Source organism: Mus caroli, chromosome 10 (assembly GCF_900094665.2).
Source record: "Mus caroli chromosome 10, CAROLI_EIJ_v1.1, whole genome shotgun sequence".
NCBI classification, from domain to species: domain Eukaryota; kingdom Metazoa; phylum Chordata; class Mammalia; order Rodentia; family Muridae; genus Mus; species Mus caroli.
In genome coordinates this window covers 117,790,897-117,813,570 of record NC_034579.1, presented here as the reverse complement: position 1 = coordinate 117,813,570, position 22,674 = coordinate 117,790,897, and the positions used below count along the sequence as shown (strand labels likewise).

At 39.8% G+C, this 22,674-nt stretch overlaps 1 protein-coding gene across 4 annotated transcripts in view; it reads left to right on the top strand.

Annotated features, from left to right (window-relative positions):
- The window catches only part of Slc16a7 (solute carrier family 16 member 7), a 157,810-nt gene that overhangs the window by 31,852 nt on the left and 103,284 nt on the right, over positions 1-22,674 (top strand). For 3 of the 4 annotated variants that reach the window (XM_029482308.1, XM_021174687.2, XM_029482307.1), the window contains 2 exons: positions 17,504-17,573; positions 20,357-20,451. The gene's annotated coding sequence lies outside the window, so the exon portion shown is untranslated. Of the gene's footprint in view, positions 1-17,503; positions 17,574-20,356; positions 20,475-22,674 lie in introns of all 4 variants that reach the window. The other variant, XM_021174686.2, reaches the window with a different exon arrangement.

The window sequence follows — 22,674 nt, the reverse complement described above, 5'->3', positions numbered from 1 at the left end:
GTGCTTTTCTGACCGGAAGAGGCTTGTCGGGCTTTGGTTCTTACTGTACTGAATTATTAGTAAATTTATTCATTTTCTTTGATTCATGATTGTAGCTCCAGCTAAGATACGAGGCCTTCTAATGCTACTTTGGACTTATGGAGGAAAACAGACTCTCTATTTTACATTTGTTTGAAGGAAAGGGTCCAGTGAGATCCTGACAGGGGTATGTCTCAAGGGACAGATTCTCAAAAGTGAAATAGATGGGAGATACTTGATAGGAGAAGAAAGCTTATACTGAGATCAACAAAGCCCAGGTATGCAACACTGTGCTTTGTTCCTACTTGGTGGATGAGTAAATATCTGGAATTCATTACAAATATCTAGATGATGTCTTTGGGGGGTCATGCTTAACACCATCTCCATCCTGTATTCAGTGCAAGCCTAGGGTTATGTTAGGCTGGAGGCCAGTTAGATCATAGCATGCAAGGAAGCCCTTTACTTAAATACCACACGCACACATTGATCCTCTTCCTTCTGCACCCTAAAGTTTAGCCTAGATACCTAGTCCATCGCTATGTCTCTCCACCAGAATCCCTTAGCATCTTCCCAGTTGTGAAGGGCATGTGTGTTTCTGAGATTTCTAAACAGCTTCTGTGGATGAGCCTGTTCCTGCCTAAGATCCAGGAATATTCAATCTGGGAGAACAGGGCTTTTATCTTTTATCTGGAAGTTACCAGGAAGGACCCTCAGCAGCGAGTCCATATTTCCTATGACGAGTCAGCACTCACTACAGGACTCTGAGTAGCTAAGTGAAAAAGTCTTGGACAGAGAACTGCTGTGAGCCCAGGGGAGATAGACTGAGACTGGCATTTGGGAGAGACCAGGCTTATTTCTGTTACCTTACCGGGAGAGCTGGTTGCTGCTAATGACAGTACACCTGACTCACAGGCGTTCACCGCATCAAAGTAGGCTAGTAAGTGTGGCATGCCACCTTGGGGTGGATACGGCAGAATTTATAAATACATTTTCCCAGTTCTGATAAAAGCCATGCAGTCTGAAATGTATTTGCAACTTTATTATACAAAATCAGTCTGTCTACATCAACGTTGTAAGGCTCTGGTCTCACTTGTGTTCCTTGGATGTGAAGGAAGCTGAGCACTCACTGGGTGGTTGTTTTTACGTTGCAGCTGTAAAGCTCACGGGTTTTCACACATTGGTTAGCACAGGATCCCAGAGCTACATCATATTGTATGTTGCCCACAGTGGAATAAAGAGTGATGATGTTGCTCTTCCACAGGCTACTTCCACCCCTGAAACTCCACGTGCCTTGTGTTCAGTGATGTGCCAGCAGCCTGTGTCGCTGTATTTTTGTGTCACTTACTATAAGATTGGCACAATCTGATTACAACAAATTAAACTGCTCAGTTTGATGAAGCACTCACTCCTGCCAGGTGGCAAACTTTTATTTGTACTTCACATTCAGGATCCTTCCATGGCAGATAATGACATCAACACTAGTTTATAAACACAGAAACCACACTTAGCCTGGTCCCTTAATTTGCCAAGAGTCACACACTTAGGGTCACGTGATTCCATACTTGCCACCCCCAGGTTTGTGCTGTTCTATAATGCCTCAGAGCTGCATGTGGATGGCCTTAAAGGGTAGACACAGCACCTTCAACTGGTGACACTGCACAGACAAGAACAATTTGTGATTTGACTATAGCTGTGCAGTGAATGCCCTGGGATCCCAACACGCGTATTCCTCATCTTCATAAAGACAAAAGAATTCAAAGATATCTATAGGAGGGGATTAGGGAGACTTTACACAATGTACATGTATTAGGGAGAGGGGTCATGGGGGTGGGTCTACCAGTGTAGGGAACTGACTGTCTTCCAAGACAGTACAACAAGTGGGAATTTGTCAGCGGAAGGAAACAGAAAAATATGACAGGATTCTTTTTTTTAATCTTTTTTTTTTTGTTGATGTTTTCTTATGTTATCCCTTTTCCTGGTTGCCCTCTGGAAACCCCCTATTCTTCCCTCCTTCTTCATGCTTCTATGAGAATCTCCCCCACCCCCAGTCCTGCCTCACCGCCCTAGCCTTCCCCTACACTGGGGCATTGATCCTTCACAAGACCAAGGGCCTCTCCTCCCATTGATGCCAGGTAGGTAATCCTTTGCTACATATGTGGCTGGAGCCATGGATCCCTCCATGTGTACTCCTTAGGTGGTGGTTTAGACTCTGGGAGCTCTGGTTGGTTGATATTGTTGTTCTTCCTGTGGGGTTGCAAACCCCTTCAGCTCCTTCAAGAATGGCCAGGGTGATAAGACAGCTTGATGTATTTAGGAGTTGTGGCAGAAATGATCTCTCTTCTTTATTTTTTGTATCCTCCTTCCTGTATTGCTGCCTTCCTTTTCCTCCTCCTTCAGAAATGTGCCTAGGTAGAGACTGGACTGAGGGAAGGCACCCACAGGGTCCAGTGAAGGTGTATTTCTCACCTCCTGTGATTTCTGTATCCTGTGCATCTGACCAAACCAGCCCCTTCAGAACTCCTTCCACTAGCATTAGAGAAAACTGCAGAGTGCCACCATAGTTCTTCCCCAGAGGCCTAAGGCTAGAATATCCTCTGCCCATTATTGATTACTATTGTGGAGTCGTTAGCTCTTGCCATTAGGACTATGCTCACGCTAAAGGTGTTACAGCCGGATGTATGCACTCCAGATTCTCATTACAGGCTGCTGACCTCTCCCTATAAATCTGAGCTCGAACTTACCAGCTTTCTCCTTGTTGTCCCTAATTGGAAAGTTCTCTGCTCTATACAGGTACAAAATGTACGATCAAAGCTTGAATTTCTGCCCCTTATTAACATTGCCTTTGTGACTTATTCCCTCAATTCCCTTTCCATTGGAAATCTAGCTGAAACACATTGCTCAGCTTTGAATACAAGTGAGCTTAGGTAGAGCCCATTACATACCAAAGTGTCCACTAATCAGGAGCAGTGAAATGCCGGCAGCTAGAGAATGTTAAAATGGCCTTTAATAATTAATTACTCACATGCCATTTTTTTTTACTGAATAACCCAGAAAAAAATTATGAAATTTTCAGCAGTTGGAAACTTCTTTTAGTGTTTGAAAAAAAATCCAAGTACCAAGCATATAACATTAAATTGTGTGAAGGGTCTGTAGGAGGTATGTAATGATCTCATGGTACGTGTCCTTCAGATGGACTCCATGGGACAAAGATGAATGTGCGTCTATAGGAGGAAGAGTGGACGTTTCTGACTTGCCTCATCTATCAGGGGAAAGTATTTCCTGGATTTAATCTTTTGGATTTCTCACTAAAGTCCTACGTTCATGCTAGGATAGTTTCCAGGACGCTATTGTGATATCCCTTTTAAGAAGAAGGACTAACTGTGCCCTGTACTCAGGAGCTCTTTAACAGCAAGATGTCCCTGTCCTGGGTCTTCACATATGACTTAATCAGAATTAATATAATTCAGTGACGCTCATCTTAAGGGTACATTTACACATGCTGGTATATGCACACATTTAAATACTTGTATCACTTGATTCATTTAAATAGCATTTTAATAGAGTTGTTTGGGATATTCTAAATGAGTTTTATTCTCCTAAGAGTCTTTATCTCCTTATACTAAGAGATATTGAAGCAATTTCAAAGAAGAGAATCTTGACCTGCATGATCTAATCGGATGGGGTAATCACAACTTTGAGATGAAGATATGTGCATAATTACTGTATAAAATTAAAATGACCGCTCAGATACGTCTCTGTGGCACGTATGTGCTCAACTTCCTGCAGATACTACATTCGAGTTTTTAGGTAACCTGTGAAGTGTTATATTTGAGGAAGAAGATACTGTCTTTTAGTGGTTACTTTGGGTTTTTATAATCACACAACCAGCTCATCAATGGTTGGCCCAGAAATGCAGGTCAGACTCTTAAAAAATTCCATATGTAACTGTCTCTAACCTGGCAAGCCTAGGTAAAATCTTCATGTCTATGTGCTGAATATTTTAAGGGGTCTGTAAAAGACCAATAGAACACACATTACTTGTGTTGATCAATAATTAACACATTAAAAAGTATTACTGGGTGTACTAGACAGCACCTATTACTTACTTAAATATCAAACTATGAGGCTACCATGGTATCTTCAATGGTTTTTATGGGTTTCTGTTCCTTTCTGTTATCATCTGGGATGTTCTATACCTAGGTTGCTGGACCCGATATGAGTTACACTAATTAATTTAGTTTTAGTATCAAATACTAATGTACTCAACTGTCCTTCTAGCCAGTTTCTCTCATTGTGACGTATCCACTCATGAGGATGCATGTGGCAAATTTTGTAACCCTTCCCCCCCCCCCTTTTTTTTCTTACTTGGCTTTAACTGGAATGATTCTTTTAAAAATGTTGACCTATTTCGTAAAGATTCTCAGTCATTTCAACATCTGGTTAAGGGGTTGAGGGCTCATTTCCCACAATTCTCTTGGCTTTATTACTCTCTGAATTATCCAGGGTTCTCTAGAAAGGTGCACCCCACAGAGTGACTTTATATTAAAGGGAGTGTGTTAGATTGGCTCGTAGAATACTGTATGGGTGGTCCAGTATGATCTGCTGTCACTCTGCAGAGGCTGTACACTAAGGTTGGGTGCTTTAGCAGTCCAAGTCTGGTGCTGAAGGACGGCAGGACTCTTGGAGCAGCCCTGGTTCTTCAATATGCAGGGGAAGATTGAAGTTGGTTCTGGCATCAGTGAAGGGAGGCACAGGCGTAGGGCAAATGAACTTGAAACTAGCAGGAAGGTACTCTCCAGCAAGATACAAGACAGCAAGCAGGCAAAGAAACAGACACTTCCCCTCCTTCTGCATCTCTAGGCCACCACTGGGGAGTGTCAGTTCCATTCTGGGTGGATGATCTCACAGCCCCTCAAGGGCACCCAGAGGCTCATCTCTTAGTTGATTCTGGATCTGGTCAAGTTGACAACCAAGATCATTCATCATGATGTCTTTGTTCTTTCCTGGAGACATTAATTTTTAGTGTGACCCATCAAGTTTCCGTTTGCCACAAAACAGTGTACAGTGTGTTGTCTTAGTCCTGACATAATCTTCCCCTGTCTAAAGTTCTTATTTTAAAATGATATGCAGAGCACAATCATTATCTTTGGGACAGAGAACATATAATCAAAGGGACTAAAGCAAAACAAAACAGCTGTTTCCAACCCCCTGACACCAAGTGTGGAGACTTCCTACTTCAATGGGCTCTGCAGTTCTCAGCCTACATTACACAGACATTACACAATTTGACTCAGTTTTGGCTCACAGTTTACTATCTCGGTCCATGAGAGGACCACACCTTCACACACCACAACTGTGATTCTCCAGATTTTCTACTAATTTTGTCAAACTTCTTTGAAAATCAAGCATTCTCAGGACTCCCTCTCACATTCGGGAGTTCCCTAGATAAGCTCCCCAGACTTGAACAGCCATTTTACTGTTGCAAAAGGACAAAGATCAAAATGGCCACCTGAAGAGGTGCATCCTGAGAGGCGGGTGTGAGGTCAGAGAGACTAATCCTCTGCCTGCCATTCACAAACTTCCTAGGAGTTGCTGTGATGGTTGCTGTTTGCTTCTTACTTTGTTCCTGATTTAAACAGTTGAAGGAAACTCAGGGGTGTTACTGGGGGAAGGTAGAGGCATCCCTTTAGTAAGCTGATTAGAAAGGATCTCTGATTTCTTTCTCTCTTTTCCACGTTTGAGTTGGGGGAGGAACACACTTCATGATTACAACTTATGTGTTTTCACTTAAACATTTGCAAACGTCCCTATCTTGTTGTTCACAAGGTAAACTTACCTTGTACTTTTTGCACACTGAGAGAAAAAGTTCAAATTTTACTTTTCTGAACAGTGTGATAATTTTTGCTTGCTACAAGAAACTAAATGACTGGTGTTCTGAAAAAAAGTGAGTGTTTTTTTTTCTTTCAAAAATACTCTTAGATTCTGTCTTCCCAAATATCAAGAGGACCCATGCCACTGCTGACGGCTAAATCCATTTATCATGCCGATGGTTTGAGATTGTTTAGGATTACTTTTGATGACCGCCCCTCCCCCTTTACCATTTGATTGACAGATATAATGAAAGTGGCTGGCAGCCCCTATCAAAACCAAGAGATGCCACGTATTAACAAGCAAAAATAGCTACCTTTCGTCTAAGCAACCACAAAGAGTCCGAAGTTCTTTCTAAGTTTCTTTTCCAAGATATTACACAAAAATATAACATAAATATATTTTGGTCTTAAGCCAACATTTCCTCAACAAGCTAGTAGCTCATACATACTATTTGAAACCACCTCATTTTCAGCTTTAATTTCCCTAGACATTTGAGGCACGGTAGCTATTAGCACATGTACGCACTGGAGTGAATTTGGTGGGGAAGCACATGGAATGTAACTGTGGAGGCAGCCATCTTCCATTTCTGCCCCAGAAGCCTCTCACACTGCTGAAGGAAGCATCTCTCCTTATTATTCCTATGTTCCTTTCTAATAAATTTTAAATTCAGGAATCCTTTCAATTTGTCTATTGTGTTGGCAGAGCAGGTGTGTGTTTAGCAGCTGCCAAGCTTTCTAGGTAATTATTATTCATAATTAGCACTCTTTTACCTAGGCATTCAAATACTTCCCTGAGAAGCATTTTCTCCAACAGAGATAGTGTGCCCAACAATACACGGCTCCCGCCTTGTGGGACATAGTAAACCTGCATCCATAGGTGAATAGTTTCAGTTATTCTAAACCTATAATCATACAGTAATTTTGAGGTGCATTTTTACATTTCACCAGCATAAAAACAAATTAGTCTGTTGTGCTTTTTTGATTAGAAAATACTGCCTTTGCAATGCTCCTACTTTTATATTTGAGACAATCATTTTGTGTAGGTTTTTTTTTTTTCCTTTTTTGATTTGGGGAGACTATCTCAGTACTAGTGGAGATTCACATGCTCTTCTGCAGCTCAGACCTTAATGAAACATGGTTGTTTATGCCTTCGAGTGTCCAGTGTGGGCAAGACTTGCTATAGACAGTGTTTGTGGACCTTATCTGGACATCATTAATATGGAAGTTTTCCTTTGGTGGGAGAATGTGTAATGGCAGCCTGACTCCCCTACTGTGAGATCTGACTGCTTCCGTGGACCCAGGAATAATGATGCACAGCCCCAAACTGCAGATATTACCTAATGTTGTTTATATAATATAACCTAATGTTGTTTATATAATATAATAATATTGCTTAAAATGATATATATACATATATATTTGCTTAAAAGAAAATATGTATCTATATGTCTATATAAAATATATTTATAATGTAAACATATTGTGTAATTAATTAAATATAATTTTACTATATAAAATACTTTATATAATATGTATATTATATATTATAGTTATATTAGAGTCACATATTTATTATATATTATACATTATACTTGTTTATACATATACATATACATATACATATACATATACATATACATATACATATACATATACATATACATATACATATACATATACATATACATATACATTATACATATACATTTACATCATATACACTGAAGCCAGTCAAGACAGCCCAGCTAGGAGACGGGATCCAAAGGCAGGAAACACAGTCCTAGACAGCCCCTACTCCAGTTGTTAGGGTATCCACATTAAGACCAAACTGCACATCTGCTGCAGATGCACAGGAGTCTAGGCCCAGCCCCTGCAAGCTCTTTGGCTGGTGGTTCAGTCTCTGTGAGCCTACATGGGCCCAGGTTAGTTGACTCTGCAGCTCTTCTTATGGTGTTCTTGACCCTTCCGTCTAGCTCAATCTTATCCCCCACTTTCCCCCAAGATTCTTTGAGCTCTGCCTGATGTTAGACTGTGGGTCTCTGCATCTGTTTCCAATCAATGCTGGATGAAGTCTCTCAGGAGACAGTTATAGTAGGTTCCTTTGTGCAAGCATAGCAGAATATCATTAACAGTGTCAAATGCTGGCTCTCCCCCATGGGATGTGTCTCAAGTCAGGCCAGTCATTGATAGGCCATTCTTTCCATCTCTGCTCCTTCTTTATCCCTGCACATCTAGTAAAACCAGGGCAAACTTTGGATTGAAGGTTTTCTGGGTGGGTTCATGTCCCCCCTCATCCTCTGGAAGTCCTCCCTGGCTACAGGAGGTGTCCACTTCAGTCTCCATATCTCCAGCTGCTAGGAGTCTTATCTAGGGTTAACCCCATAGACTGCTGGGCACCTTCCCTGTCTCACTAGCCTGTCTTGGCTAGTCCCAGAGATGCCCCCCCACCTATTACTTTCTCTCTCCCACCCCCTCTTTCTTCACACCTGGTCCCGAGCCCCTTTTCCCTCCCTGCCCCCTTTCCCACCCAGTTCCCCCCTCCATCCACCTCATTTTCTGTTTATATTTATATCACATACTTTGGTGTTTGTTATTAATCCTTATGCCAAGTATGAACTCTTGGTCTTTTGGCTTCATTGGCTCCTCCTCTTTCATTTTATTAAAAAAGATATTACAATTTTATTATTTTATTTTTCATATCTATTTTCTTCTTTTTTGTCTCAATAGTGATTTTTAACAAATTAAAATATAACATGGGACAAAAACCATCTTGTCAAAGTTGTACAAGGAAAGCCATCAGAAGGCGAGGAGAGCTAACGGAAGGAATGAGGATGAGACCTACTTGTTCAGACATCTAGGTGTTCCATAAGGACTGCACTGGAAGCTGTCCTACAAATGCGGAGGACCTGGTGGAAACCCATGCAGGACCTGTGCTTGCTGCTTAGGTCTCCCTGAGTTCAAGTGAGCTTTGCTCAGTTGATTTAGAGGGAAGCTTTCCCCGCTGCTGTCCTCCCTCCCCTCTGCCTCTCAATCTTTCTTCTTCCTCTTCTTCAGGGTTCCCTGAACCCTGAGAGGAAGAATTTGGTGGAGACAGCTCCTTTAGAGCCGTGAGTTCCTAGGTGTCTCTCTCTTTGTATAATGTTTGCCTGTGGGTCTCTGATTTTGTTCCTATGTGCTGCAGGAAGAAGCCTCTTTGATGATGGCTGAATAAGACACTGGTCTATAAGTGTAGCAGAATATAATTAGGGGTCATTTTATGGTTTCCTTTACCTTTTAGATCAGTAGTATTTGGTTTTATCCAGGTCTCTGAGCTATGTAGTCTCTGGTTCTTGGTCACCCAGAGTGTCAGGTGTGAGCTCCATCCCCTGGGGTACAGCTTAAGGCACGTGAGGACCTTGGGTGGTTGCTACCATAGACTCGGTGCCACTGTTGCACTGCATAGCTTGTAGTAAGGACAGAGAGTTGACCAAAGGGCTTGTCTCTGGGTCAATGTTTACATTTCTCTTTTGGTAGCACACAGAGTGTGTTCCCATGTCAAAGGCCCTAGAACGTGTGGGCGGAGGCTCAATGTGGGCACCAGCTCTAGCTCTCGTGCTTAATGAATTGTATGGGCATTGTCTTCAGCAATGGGGCCCTAATGTGCTTTTGCTGAGAGCAATCCGTTGTCTTGGCAACAGCCTGATGGTTGGGGGGTTTCCATGGGACCCCTTTGTCCAACAAATCAATTGGATGTGGCTGTTCTGGTACTGGAAAGTTCATTTGGTGACAAGAAATGGCTAGGTGGAACTCTGTCTCCCTCCTTATTTGGAGACTTCATTGAGATCGCCTTCATATATTTTAGGAAGTTTCTACTGCACTAGGTTTTCCCACTGCCCCTCAAATACCTCTCAGCTCCACTTAACTTTCTCCTTGTTCCCTCTCTCAACCCTATCTCCCCTACCCTTTCCACTTGATCCTCCCATTCCTGTCGCCATCTAACCCCAGTCTACCCATAAAATCTATTTTTCCTTTCCAGGGAGATCTATGTGTTCCCCCTAGTCCTTTCCTCTATGCCTATCCTCCGAGTCTATAGATTATAGCTTGGTTATCATTGATTTAATGGCATATATATATATACATATGTATATATATATATATATATATATATACATATATATATATATATATGACCACATGCCATATTTATATTTCTGTACCTTGTCTACTTCACTCAGGATGATTTTTTTTCTAATTTTGTCCATTCTCCTGCAAATTTTATGATATCATTTCTTTTTAACATCCAACCAATACTCCATTGTATAAATGTATTACATTCTATTAATTCATGCTTCTGCTAATTAACATTTAGGTTGTTTCCAGTTTCTGGCTGCTATGAACAGAGCAGCAATACACATGGTTCAACAGGCGTCTTTGCGGTAGGGTGAAGCATCCTTGGGTATATATGCCCAAGACTAGTATAGCTGGATTTTGAGGTATATGGATGTCCATCTTTCTGAAGAAATGTCATACTGATTTCCATACTGATTGTTCAAGTTTTACTCCCACCAGCAATGGTATAAAATGGAATATAAAAATTGTTTTGATTTGAATGACCTCCTTTAAGAATGGTTTTGTCCCTTCCTTTTCTCAGTACCTTTCCCTGTCTTCATTGATCCCAGGCTGACGAGATAGTCGTTCACAGTCTTTGTATAAGTTCTAGCATGCTTCCAAAGACGTGTGCCACCACACCCGGCCTTACTGCATTCATGTTTGTGACTCTGTCCCCCTGAAACAGTACCTGGTATATAGTCAAGCTACAGCAAATATCTATTGGGTGAGGATTTGAAAAAAAAATAATGGATTAAAACCAAGTCTGATTCTTTGTTCAGAGGGCAAAACCCTCAAGGCAGGGGTAGCCCAGGAGAGAAAGCACAGCTCAAGGGTGACTCCTTGAACAAGTGCAAAGTTGCTGAGTCCGGGAGTATCTGAAAGGGAGCTGAGGAAAAACGTGGAGTGTGCTTCAGAGAACTGGCACATCAGTGAATTAGGACTGTTGTTATATGGATCGAATGAGACAGCTCCCAGCATGCTTTGAATGACATGGACACAGTGGACACAGTAAAGCATGCCAGAATTTAATCGAAAGGAATTTGTGGTGAGAGCTGGTAATAATTGGAAAAATAGGCACGAAGAAGTTGAGAAAAAGTTGAGAGATTTATTTAGCTACTGTGAATTATTGATGAGTTATCAGTGCCCATATGTGTTCAAAATAGGTTTGCATTGTCAAGTTTTCAATGGATAGCATAGATTAATATAATTCACTAGAATGTGACATACATATAAATGAGTGATGTTATCTCTTCTGCAGATCCTGCTCCCTGCCACAGGCCATGCTGCATGCTCTTGTGTGCAGTACCTTTACTTATGGCAATGTAATTATTCACATCATACAGATGAGGAAACAGAGGGCTAGAAAGTTCAATCAACTTTTTTTTTTTGGTCAAAGAACTTTAAATATCAAACCTGGCATTAAATCTATTCTAATTGAATAGGAAACCTGCGCTTCACTGTACCATGACTCCGAGTCTCTCTGAGTGCATGCTAGTTTTCTGCATGAGGTTCAAATTATTTAACTATGTGTCAACTTATTTCTGTTTATGTCCTTTGTTCCTTTTGCATCATTGCAATTCTGGACACTGTGAGAGGTATTATGGCTATAACATATCCATGTGACTCATGTGTGTGTGTGTGTGTGTGTGTGTGTGGTATGCGTGCATGTGTAAGTGTGTGTATGTGTGTATATATGTTTGTGTTTTTATGTGTTTATACATATGTATGTGTGTATATGTATGTGTACATGTATGTGTGCATGTGTGTGTATTGAAAAATATGGAATTAGAGATATAGATAATCATGTAATAACAATGTTAGAGAGCGGTTTAAAGAAAACAGTAGTATTGTTCCTTAAGTAGATTACAGAGAAACATCCTCAGGTGCTTTCTTCACTGTGGCTAAGAGTAATTAGATTTACAATGTAACTTACTGTAACCGAAGAGGATGCTTAAAATAGCTTTAGAGAAGTGGTACCACACAAGTGTAATCAAGCCCAGAAATTTGACGCATCGGCCTCTCCACAGCCTTTTCACTGTGCAGATGGGTTTGTGGTGAAATTTAGAATTGTTAGAGAAAAGTGCGACATCTAAACAGTCTTTGAAAACTGAATAAATGTCATAGCTACTTCCAGCGTGAGATGGAGACAGTGCAGTTATCAAGATGACCTACATCAGCTCTCAAAGAAGCATAAATATCCACAGTGATGACGCCTCTACTACTTTTTAAAGAGCAACATGCCTCCCGATTCAACTCATGAAGGGATATTATGCTGAAAATATGGGTAGAGCATTACCTAAGTAGGAATACTGACCTTAAGATATTGATATTTGACATAAAATTTTACTAAGATAGGAAAATATTTCTTTTAAGACAAACAAAAACTACACACACACACAAACACACACACACACACACACACACACACATCAAAGAAAACACATCAAAATGTGAATTTTTATCAGTTGTTAACACCGAGAAACTGGCCTTTTCAGGCTTGTACTATAATATAAATACCTAGTTTTTAAGAAATATTGGGACTGTAGAAGATTCAGCGACCTGTTTGTGTGATGCTTCCTTCCTTTCACCTAGATACACGCGAGGCGTAATTTGACTTCTTGACTTCTTTTTCGTCTAAAGTATCTTCATAGGCAACAAAACCCGGCAATTTCCCAATAGGTAGATATACTTGTAGTCAATAGTGAACTTCAAAATCCTGAGACTGAGTTTCTGGGCCATCATGGAACAGCTCATATGCTTTCATAAAGTGTAAATATGTGTTAAAGGAAAGGAAAGCAAGAATTAAAGCCATCGTCCTCTATGGACTCTGTCAGGCATGGTCAACCTCTAACTCTGGGAGTCAACAGTACCATTTGAGTTCACATTTGAGAACTTTGTAGTTGAGCTACAAAGAATAAGAAATTATGTAAAACCCATAACATTTAGAGCCAGTTCAGGCCGCTATGTTTGATCACATCCACAGCTGGAGTATGTACACCTTTCGTGTGAGGCTTCCCTCTCATTGCCTTCCCTGCAAAGTTCTTGTCCTCTGAGTAAGTCTCCCAATTCTCCTTCCAAAAGCCATTCTGGAGTGCCATGCTCATAGGAGGGAAACTTCAAACTTTGTTTTAAGGACTAGATAGGAGCCCACTTACTTGAAAATAATGGACATTATTTTTTTAAATAGGACCTCGCACACTAAGATGGAGAAGACTCAAAGCCGTGAGATAACATGAAAAGAGGTGTGGGGTGAAATTAGGGCATTTAGTAGAAGCAAAGCGATGCTGTGTCCATGATCCTTTGTTTCCTGCTTTGGTATTTGTGATTAGTAGAGTGGGGTGAGTCGGTGACAAAGATAAAATGATGGAGGTGGCTTTAGAATGGTAGCCATGGTGGAGGTAGAATCAGCTTTGGTGGTACTAGTGAAGGGAAGGCATCTGAAGACCTTGAGGGAGTGACCAGGGCAAAAATGACATCCAACACAGACAATAGAAAGCCAGAGGATTATGCCCAGCTATGAGAAAACTACAGATTCTGGTGATGGAAAGAGTTCCAGGAAGCTGCCAGGACTTTAAAGAACAAGGCTCTCAGACATCTTATGTCCAAGGGCTGAAACAGTGCCCACTGGAAGCTTAACATTTATACCATGGAGCTGAGTGGTCCAAGAGTCTGTCAGCATGCAAGGTCTATTTAAGAGTTGTGAAACAAGCAGCCACTTCCTGCTCTTGGTTGCTGGGACCTGCTGCAGCTCCTCACTTCTGCTAGAAACCTGGAATTGCAATGCCTTCTACATGCTAGGACTGCCCATGGTTCAAGCCCAGTCTGGGAGCTCCCAATATAAGTGTCATGAACCATTAGTCTATGGCTTTTAAAATCCAGACCAAAGGGGTTCCTAATTCATAGATTAGAACTTTGAACCTGTGAATCTACCAGTCCTGTGCTTAGACCTTGGGCATTGTAAGCCTGGGACTGCTGGATGTTCTTACCTACCCACTATTCCTATTTAGGCAGAGCACATTTGGTTGGTACCAAAATTGGAATTATGCTGAGCTTTCTGTTAAATTCCTGAATGTGTGGAGAAGAGAAGGCAAGAGACTAGGAGTTGACTATTAATTTGGAAGAAGTGTCAAGGATCTAGCCAATATCAAGGAGATTCTAGGATGAGATTGATAGAAGAGACATTAAAGACTGTATCAAAAGCAGGAATCTATAGGTTAGACATACAGTATCAATGTTGAAGACTTCAGTAACAGAGGTAGTCAAAGTGGCCATGAAGTTCAAGCTGGGAGTGAATTATTTTAGAAAGAAGAGAATAGCGACAGGCAGAGGTCATGATTTTTTTTTTGAATGAAGTTACTGATTGTAGTCTATGAGTATTGATTGCCATCATTAATTATGAGAGTATTTTGGGATGGTGAAAAATGGATTTTGAAGACATGATCTAAAAGAAGATAGATGAGTCTTAGTGTTTAGGGTGAAGTGGCTTTAAAATGAATCTCAGTGAAGATGGATCTCTTCTCAGGAAGGAGAAGAGATAAAAATACAATGGCCACAGAAAAATTCCATGGAGCCTTTGCATGTGCTACACCAGACCTGAATGGATAGAGAAAAGAAATCTAACTCAGTCTTTGGAAGGGAAAATATTTTGGCTACGTTATAGAGTCCTGGTTGAAAAGGGTTGGTCTAATTGTTTGTTTATAAGTGAAAGTCTACGGGGTGTACAAGGCTGTGAAAGGCACCCAAAGTTGTGTGACAAAGTAGAGAGAGTGACCCAAAGGGGAAATGCACAGATGGATGAATAATAGGCTGAGAAATGGTATCATTGGAGGAAGGAGTTTATTTGGGTCATGAGAGCAATATCCAGAGATGCATCACAGGACCTGAGGCCATCCTGGCTTTAGATGTGTAGCTGAGTGCATTTTCCTTTCTGTGTTGCAAATACTGCTGTCCCCTGGTTTAACACACACTTTCCTTTTCAGGACATCGGAGTGACAGTTCTTGGGGCACTGGGCTTCTGTTACTTACTAATCAGTTCAGTAGGTCACTTGGATGAAATTAACTGGATTTATGCATCTAGCTTTGTGGGCTTGATTAATATTTGACGAATAGATTCTACCATGGACCTATGTGTGTGCTTAAAATATTTTTAATTTTTGTATATAATATTTAAATATTTTTCAATGTTTTATTTCTGAAAGAGTTATGCCATATTAACTTAACATTTAGAATCTACATATCCCGCTCCTTTTTACTTATTTGTAAGTCTCTTTGCTCTCAGTGAATTAATTGCTCTTGTTACATATCAAAAAAATGTCCACTCAGCACTTTGGTAACTGTAAAACAAATTAGTTTGCTGTATAGAATCACTTGTTCAGCTATCCATAAAAAGGAAGGTTTGCTTTTAAAGAGAATTCATGGCAGTCTTGACAGAATTCCTACAGAAAGCTCAATAAGGTTTAGCAGGAGTGAAGTCCATTCATGCATTTGTTTTGAATACATTTGGTGTTTGTTTAGGGGTAGTATCCTTTAACTGTTTGACTTTGTGGTCAGGATGAGACATCTTAAGAGTGGATCAGGAACTCTGGTCCTTAAAGCTCAACAACACCAAGGACTTATGCTCCGCATACCTTTGCTCCTCTGTCTCTGAAATGGACGTGTTAGCCTTGGCAGAATGCTTGGAAGGATCAGAGCGGCCAATTTCACTTCTCAGTAGTTCCTTCCTTCAGGTTATATTGAACAAAAATCCATCTCTCTGTAGTTCTAATCCAATTGCTTCAATTCTAGATCTCAGAATTACCTGGAAAAGTTGAAAACTTCTTAGAACTGAGTTTCCCCCTATGAGAGTTCAATTTCTCTTATTTTTGCAGCCACCTTGGTTTTGAAACACAATCATGATTTTTTTTCTTCTTCTTCAAAATTTTATTTTCCCAAGAACAACAACTGAATAGAAACGCAAGAACAACCCTGCAAGCCCCTCAGCCAAGATCCATGGTGAGATTCAGAAGCCCTGTGTCTTCCCCTCCCTTCTGTACTCAGCAGGGAGCAGGGAGCAGCCTGCAGAGGGTGTACTCTCCTCCTGAATCCAGCAGGGGACTTCAGAATGGAGAGGCTTTGGTTCAGGCTCAGTCCCACGCTCCCTAGATGGAGTTCTTTGAGGTTTGTCCTTCAGAGCTTCGCATCACGCTCCTGTAAAAACAATGTATATAAAGATTAGTGTGTTCAGTGGGGTTCAGAGAACAGAAGGCGGATAGGGAGTCTGCCTCTCCGTACATCTCCGGATGGCTTTTCCCCACAGATCCCCCCACCCCAACCGCTCAGTGCTGTCTACAGCCCTTGCTTAGTAATATCACAAGTCTGCATGGTGACATCTTGACTAGACAAGCTGACAAGGAGGGTGTTTGTAATGTGTTTTGGCATTCTGGTTCTTAATGGCTATTACTATTGTTGTTGTTATTATTATTTTAGTAAAACAGCAAACAGATTCTATTTGCTTTCAGTGCCCGTAGACTTTTTTCATCTCAGACACAAATGGGAAGGTAGGGCATTTACATCCCTAGTTTAAAGGTATGTGAATAAGATTCATTCATTAAACATTTCTTTCTGCTAAAGCTTTGAGATTAATTTAAAAAGAAACAATTTGGAATAATGTTTTCTCTTTTTATTTTTATTCTAAGATAGTGGGTGGTCTACTTTACCTCCTTGTATATTAATATTTTAGTTGTCTTATATATATATTTTTAAAAAGTATTGTGCTAAGATACTTACCAAACAATACAATAGAATTCCTTGGCCTTGACCCTGACCTGGTTTCATTTACAGCCACAGAAATGGCTCTATAGTTTTCTCTTCTGCCTCCTGACTTTCAAAGGTCACCTCTTGTGACTGCATAACCTTACCACAGCAGGTTTGTTTCTGTGTGCTGAGATAGGATCTGCTGTCTCACACTGGCCATTTAGCTGCAGAAGGAATGTTATTCTTCGACCTTGAACAGCGAGCGCCCTTGCATTCTCCCCCCTCGGGTTAGTCAGCTGCAAATCAGCTGACTTGACTTATGTTTTTGCCCTTGTCAGTAGTCACTCGCTTTAAATTCTCCTTCCGTACTGTTCACCAGTTGCTTCCAAAACAAACATGTTTCGAGGGGCTCACGTGGAAAGAGAGAGGAGATTTCAAAGAAGGTGGTAGCTAGCTTTGCCATTGTTTTGTCTCTATTATTAACACTAACTATCCAGATATTAATATTCTCTTCAAGGAAACTTTTGATAAGCCCTAATGACCACTGAGAATTTATAAGTGTAACCATGATTAGACTACACGCTCCTGACCTGAGGGGAGAAACTGTCTCCTAAGAGAATAGGTTATCTTTCATTTCTGCTGAGATTCTGCATGTAAATCTCGATCACATTAAACATCTACATTCACTCAGGTTTCTGATACAGTCCTTTATTTTGGGCTGATTTTGTTTGTTATGTACATTAATGCACATAAAAGCTAAATCTCCTTCTGTTTTTTTCTTTATCATTTTCCAGATAACAGTACACCTTGTGTGAACGTGAATGCTGTCTTCACCGAATTGCACCACCCTTCATATGTTACTAGGTATGTAATGGTGCGTGCCCAACTGCACTGCTCTTTAAATGAGCACCTTTACCAAGTACACGTCATGTGGGACTCTGTTAAAACGTGCTCTCCTTATTAGTTAGAAAAGATCCAGTGTCCTAGCTAATACATTTTGTCTATAACTGAAATTCCTAAATCCAGCCATGAGAAAGGCTAGATATAAGTACATTGCAAAATGCCAAAGACTATTAAAATAGCAGGATGGAAATATCAGCTTTCTAAAATATATGGCTGTTCAGACCGCCTGATCATGCTCTACAAAATTACGGAATAAAAAATATTGCTGAGCCTGCTGGTACATGTCTGTAATCCCAGTGCTTGGGAGGCTAAGGCAGGAGGATTACCACTAGTTGGAGACAAACTCAGGCTACATAAGTTCTATCCCACTCACAACTACTTGTGTGATAGATTACACATAGCTTTCCACAGACACTAACATTCATGCTTGACTTTTTTTCTCTTAATGTTTTTCTTTCCCTTTTTATTTGTGTTGATATTTGAGTAGCTGTAGATCAAGTGAATTCTCTTACTTTATGGGCTTTCTAAAAGAAGAGCTTATACTTTAGGTACTGGTTTTATACTAATGGAATTTTAAAAATAAATTGATTTTAAACACATGAAAGTCTTATTAAACTCTCTGCATTCTAGACATGGGGTTTCAGAAGGTCGGACACACTAACATTCTTCAAGGTGAAGTTACTTGTAAGACCATGCCAAACAAAAAAGGGTTTATGTTTTTATTTATTTTTTTTATTTTTTTGGTTTTTCAAGACAGGGTTTCTCTGAGCCCTGGCTGTCCTGGAACTCACTTTGTAGACCAGGCTGGCCTCGAACTCGGAAATCCACCTGCCTCTGCCTCCAGAGTGCTGGGATTAAAGGCGTGCGCCACCACGCCCGGCGGGTTTATGTTTTTAAACTACTTTTAAAAGATGTATTTGTTAGACATGATATTATAAATGTTAAACAAGTCTCATCAGCTCACAAACACATGAAATTCAGATCTATTTATGTTTCTTTAAAAAACTAAAATCAAGGAAACATGTTAATATAAATGGAAAAAATTATTGGCCTGCTTTCTTATGACAAAATAGTGTAAATTAAATGACAGAGAATCTGAAGTTATGGATAAAAATCAGGAATTCCTTATTTTTAATTTTTAAAATACATTGAAAGTTGAGGTTATAGGAGAAAGAAAAAAGAAAACTTCCTTAATTCACTCTCAATATTATTATTTTCCCGAAATATTAATTGTATATTATCCCACATGAGAATGGCAATGTGGAAGAAAATACCTTTTAAGCTCTTAGAGCAAGAAGCATAAATATGTAGACATATTGGGGAATTGTAACAGACAATGGGAATAATCCATCATATCTATAAATGACATTAGTTTAAAGTGCACCTGTCCATAGCTGTCACTGAAAACAGAAAGCTAAATGTAATAAGATTATAGCCTTAAATATGTTTAATCAAATATGCAGATTTTACTCAACCTAACATGATAATATGAGTAACTAGGTAAATTACATAGTAATATTCATTTTTAATTTCAACTGAGTTTAATTATTGCCACAAAGAGCATTTTGCACAACTTTTTTAAAAATTTTTTTTACTACTTTAGGATAGTTGTGCATGAATAATCTGGTTGTTATTATCGTGGAACTTACATCGCCAACAGATTGCCTGTCTGAATCCCCTGTGTTAGTCCATAAGCTCAAGCAGAGCCTCTGGCCAGACCAGGAGAACTTCAGGAGTCCATGCTACTTCTGTCTGCTCTTCTGTCTTTGCTCTCAGGAGATGATTTCAGAAACCTTACACCAGGCTGTCCTGTTCTAGATATCTCATTCTTTTCAACTGCACCTTTAAAGTTGATTGTATTGGTTTAGAAACCAGTATAACATCACGTTTTACATTCGGAAGTCTTATTTTTCAAATAAATAATCACTAGGCATCTTATATTTATTCATTTATATGAAATAGTACTTTTTCTGCTTTAGCAACCACTGTTACTAGTGTTAAGAATCATTTTATTATTATTTCATTGCTAATTAGTATACTAGATATTTTCAAAATGTTAATTTAATTAACTAATAATCATGATTTGGTGGTAGGTACTACTGTCTTTTCTTTTACCCTTTCTTAGTTAAGGGAATTAGAAATAGAAGTCAAAATTTTGTTACAAAATATATAGAATCAAGGAATATAAATGATCAGATTTTAGTTATGTTTCTATGGTATTTCAGGATCATTTCATACTTTCCTTGTCTTACTGGAGTGTTGTTTTTAGTTTTTAGATTAATATCAGTGGAGTTAAATGTATTTTTAGAGGAATTTCAAGTTTTTTCAAACATACATGCATGCTCTAATATACATTATCACACAGGGAAAGATTACTTTTCGTATCATTATTTTAAACATCATTATTTAAAAATTTAAAAAACACTAGATTGAAATGAATTTGTGACTTTTTGCATAAACCATAATTTTTGTAAACTTGAGTTGGACAGAAAACATAAGTGTATGCATTATAGTTAGAATACAGGGTCACTACTAATGGTGTGTGCTTGTTGAGTTACCTGATCCTTCCATGCCTAATAAAGACTTAACATCAACTGCAGAGCTTTATAGAAAGCCAATAGTGATTCCATCTACAGCAAGAGAAAGCTGCATGGTAGAACTCACTCAGACATGGAGTTAGACACTTACTGTTAACACATACTGGAATATTTCCATGGTTACCCTCTCTTCCTTGGTACCTCTAGGAGTCAAGCTTGGCAAGTGGTGCTCTCCTGTGGAGACTTACACAAGGGTATCCAGGCACCGAGAACTCAGAACAGTACACCAGTAGAGCTATCTTGTGAGTTCCCTTGATGTGCAATGGTATGTCCGTCTGTCTGCTTCCCCCAACTCATGGCATTTGTTAAATTGGGACATTTTGACATGGATGAATCTAAACTTTAATCTTTAGCTTTGTCCTGTAAGCATATTATGATTGTTGGGGAAGTTTGTACTGTGTTATGTAGCTCCTACTGGATATACACTTCCCTGGCATCTTCTGTCATTGCCACTGGTAAGAGCTGGAGCTCAGACTGTGGCTTCTGTTGTATGGTTTCAACTCTTGGTGTGGATGCTTCCAGATTAAAATCTGTTCAAACACAGTATTTTCATCTATAAAGTGAGAACCTTGCAAAGTTTCTTCATTTTGACAATTACAAAAATGATTCTAGTTTATTTAAAGTGCAAAGTTTGGAACAAATTTGACAAACCTTTGAAGCCAAGTAAACTTAACTATTATTGTGATTGTTATATATATTCCATAAGCGTGTTCTATTGTCTAAAAAGGTTGGATATAGTAATGTCCAAAATTTAGGACTGGCAGCTTTGGGGTAAATACATTTTAATGAAACTAAATATCTCATCAGCACAGTGTGACGTCATATAATTTTTTAAGTGCCATGCTTTTAAGTCATTCTCTTTCTTGTTATCATTATTACAAGTATTAATTAATTAATTATTAACGGACCACAATTAGCAGACTCGGCAATGTTTCATTTCATGGGAATTGTTTACCTTTCTGTCTTAGCCTCATTATCTTTAGAGTCCTTATGTTTGTGTTGATATCACTGTTCAAGCATGCAGAGACCTTGGCACCAGGAAAAGCCTGCACCATCCTTTAAGAAATGTTTCAAAAGTAAGGGAAGCCTCCTTGAAATGTTGCTTCCCATGATGTTCTGTAAGAAGGACTTGTTAGATGGATGGGTAGAGATGTTCTTCATCTGGGAGTGGTGTTGGCTCTTTGGGTAGAAAACAAACCTTTGATTAGCCTGTTAGAGCTCTCTCACAGAATCTACGTCACAAGGTACATACTTTCATTTACCCAGCTAGCATGAGTTGTATACATTTTAATCTTAATGGAGAAATGTCCCTCCAAGGCTTTCCAGGTATGGGGCTAAACCTCTAAGAACTTGAAGTGGCAGTTAGGCAGCGAGTTAAGATCTGTTTATTGCATCCAGCTACCCACACAGAGGCCAGTGGCTCCACACTGTGTGTGCCAAACAGTTTTTAATTGTGCATTACTCTTACAGAGCAGCCTGTCTGTGCCTGTCTTTTAACATCCCCCCGCCCCCGCCCGCCCCGGCTTTCTATAAGGAAAACAAAGAAATCCAAACAAAACACATTCTTTGCACAGACATCTGAAACACGAGAGGAGCTGCCGATTTAAATTGGATACTTCAACATTATCCTCACAAGCCTGTCGGGTATGTGATTAAGAAACAGACAATGACACTGTGCTCGTGGCTAAATGAGATTTCTCTGTCGTTCTCCACACAGAGCTGCTCCTTTTGTGGTACGATACAGGGAGGACCGTCTGTCTGTCCCCACTTTACAATTCTACCTTTCCCACATTTTCGAATTCCCATCTCATTCACCTGAACATAGCGAAGAGTCACAGAGCGCCAAGAGGCTTTCCCCAAAGGACTGATGATGTACACAGGTCCTTGGTGACCTCAAAGATGAACTTCAACATTCTAGATAAGTCATTGCTCTTTCTTGCCCCAGCTTTAACTTAAATATGACTTTAAAAAGAAACAAAAAGCACACATAAAAGCTTGCTGCAATGAGTTAGCAGGAAGTGTCATATCCCTACTACTCCTGCGGCTTCTCTATCTCTCTTTCTAGAATTCCTTTAAAGGGGAGAAGGTGAGCACAGCCAGCTTATCTCTAGTAGTCACAAAGCACTCTTCTACCACACAGCATCACTGTCCCAAGACTCACAAGGTGTGTCCTGTGGGTCGACATCAGGGGTAGCCATTAAACATGGCCTTTACCTTCAGGCTCAGTTGGCTAAATACATGTTTTGGGTACTACCTCCTTGTTAAAGGTATTTTGTTTATTGTAATTTTTTTCATACAATATATTTTAATCATTTTCTTTCTCCTCCAGTTTCTCCTGAATTCTTCCCAACTGCCTATGTTCTTTGTTTTCTCTTTCTCCAAACAATAAAAACAATAAGCACACATATACACAGAGAGAGAGAGAGAGAGAGAGAGAGAGAGAGAGAGAGAGAGAGAGAGAGAGA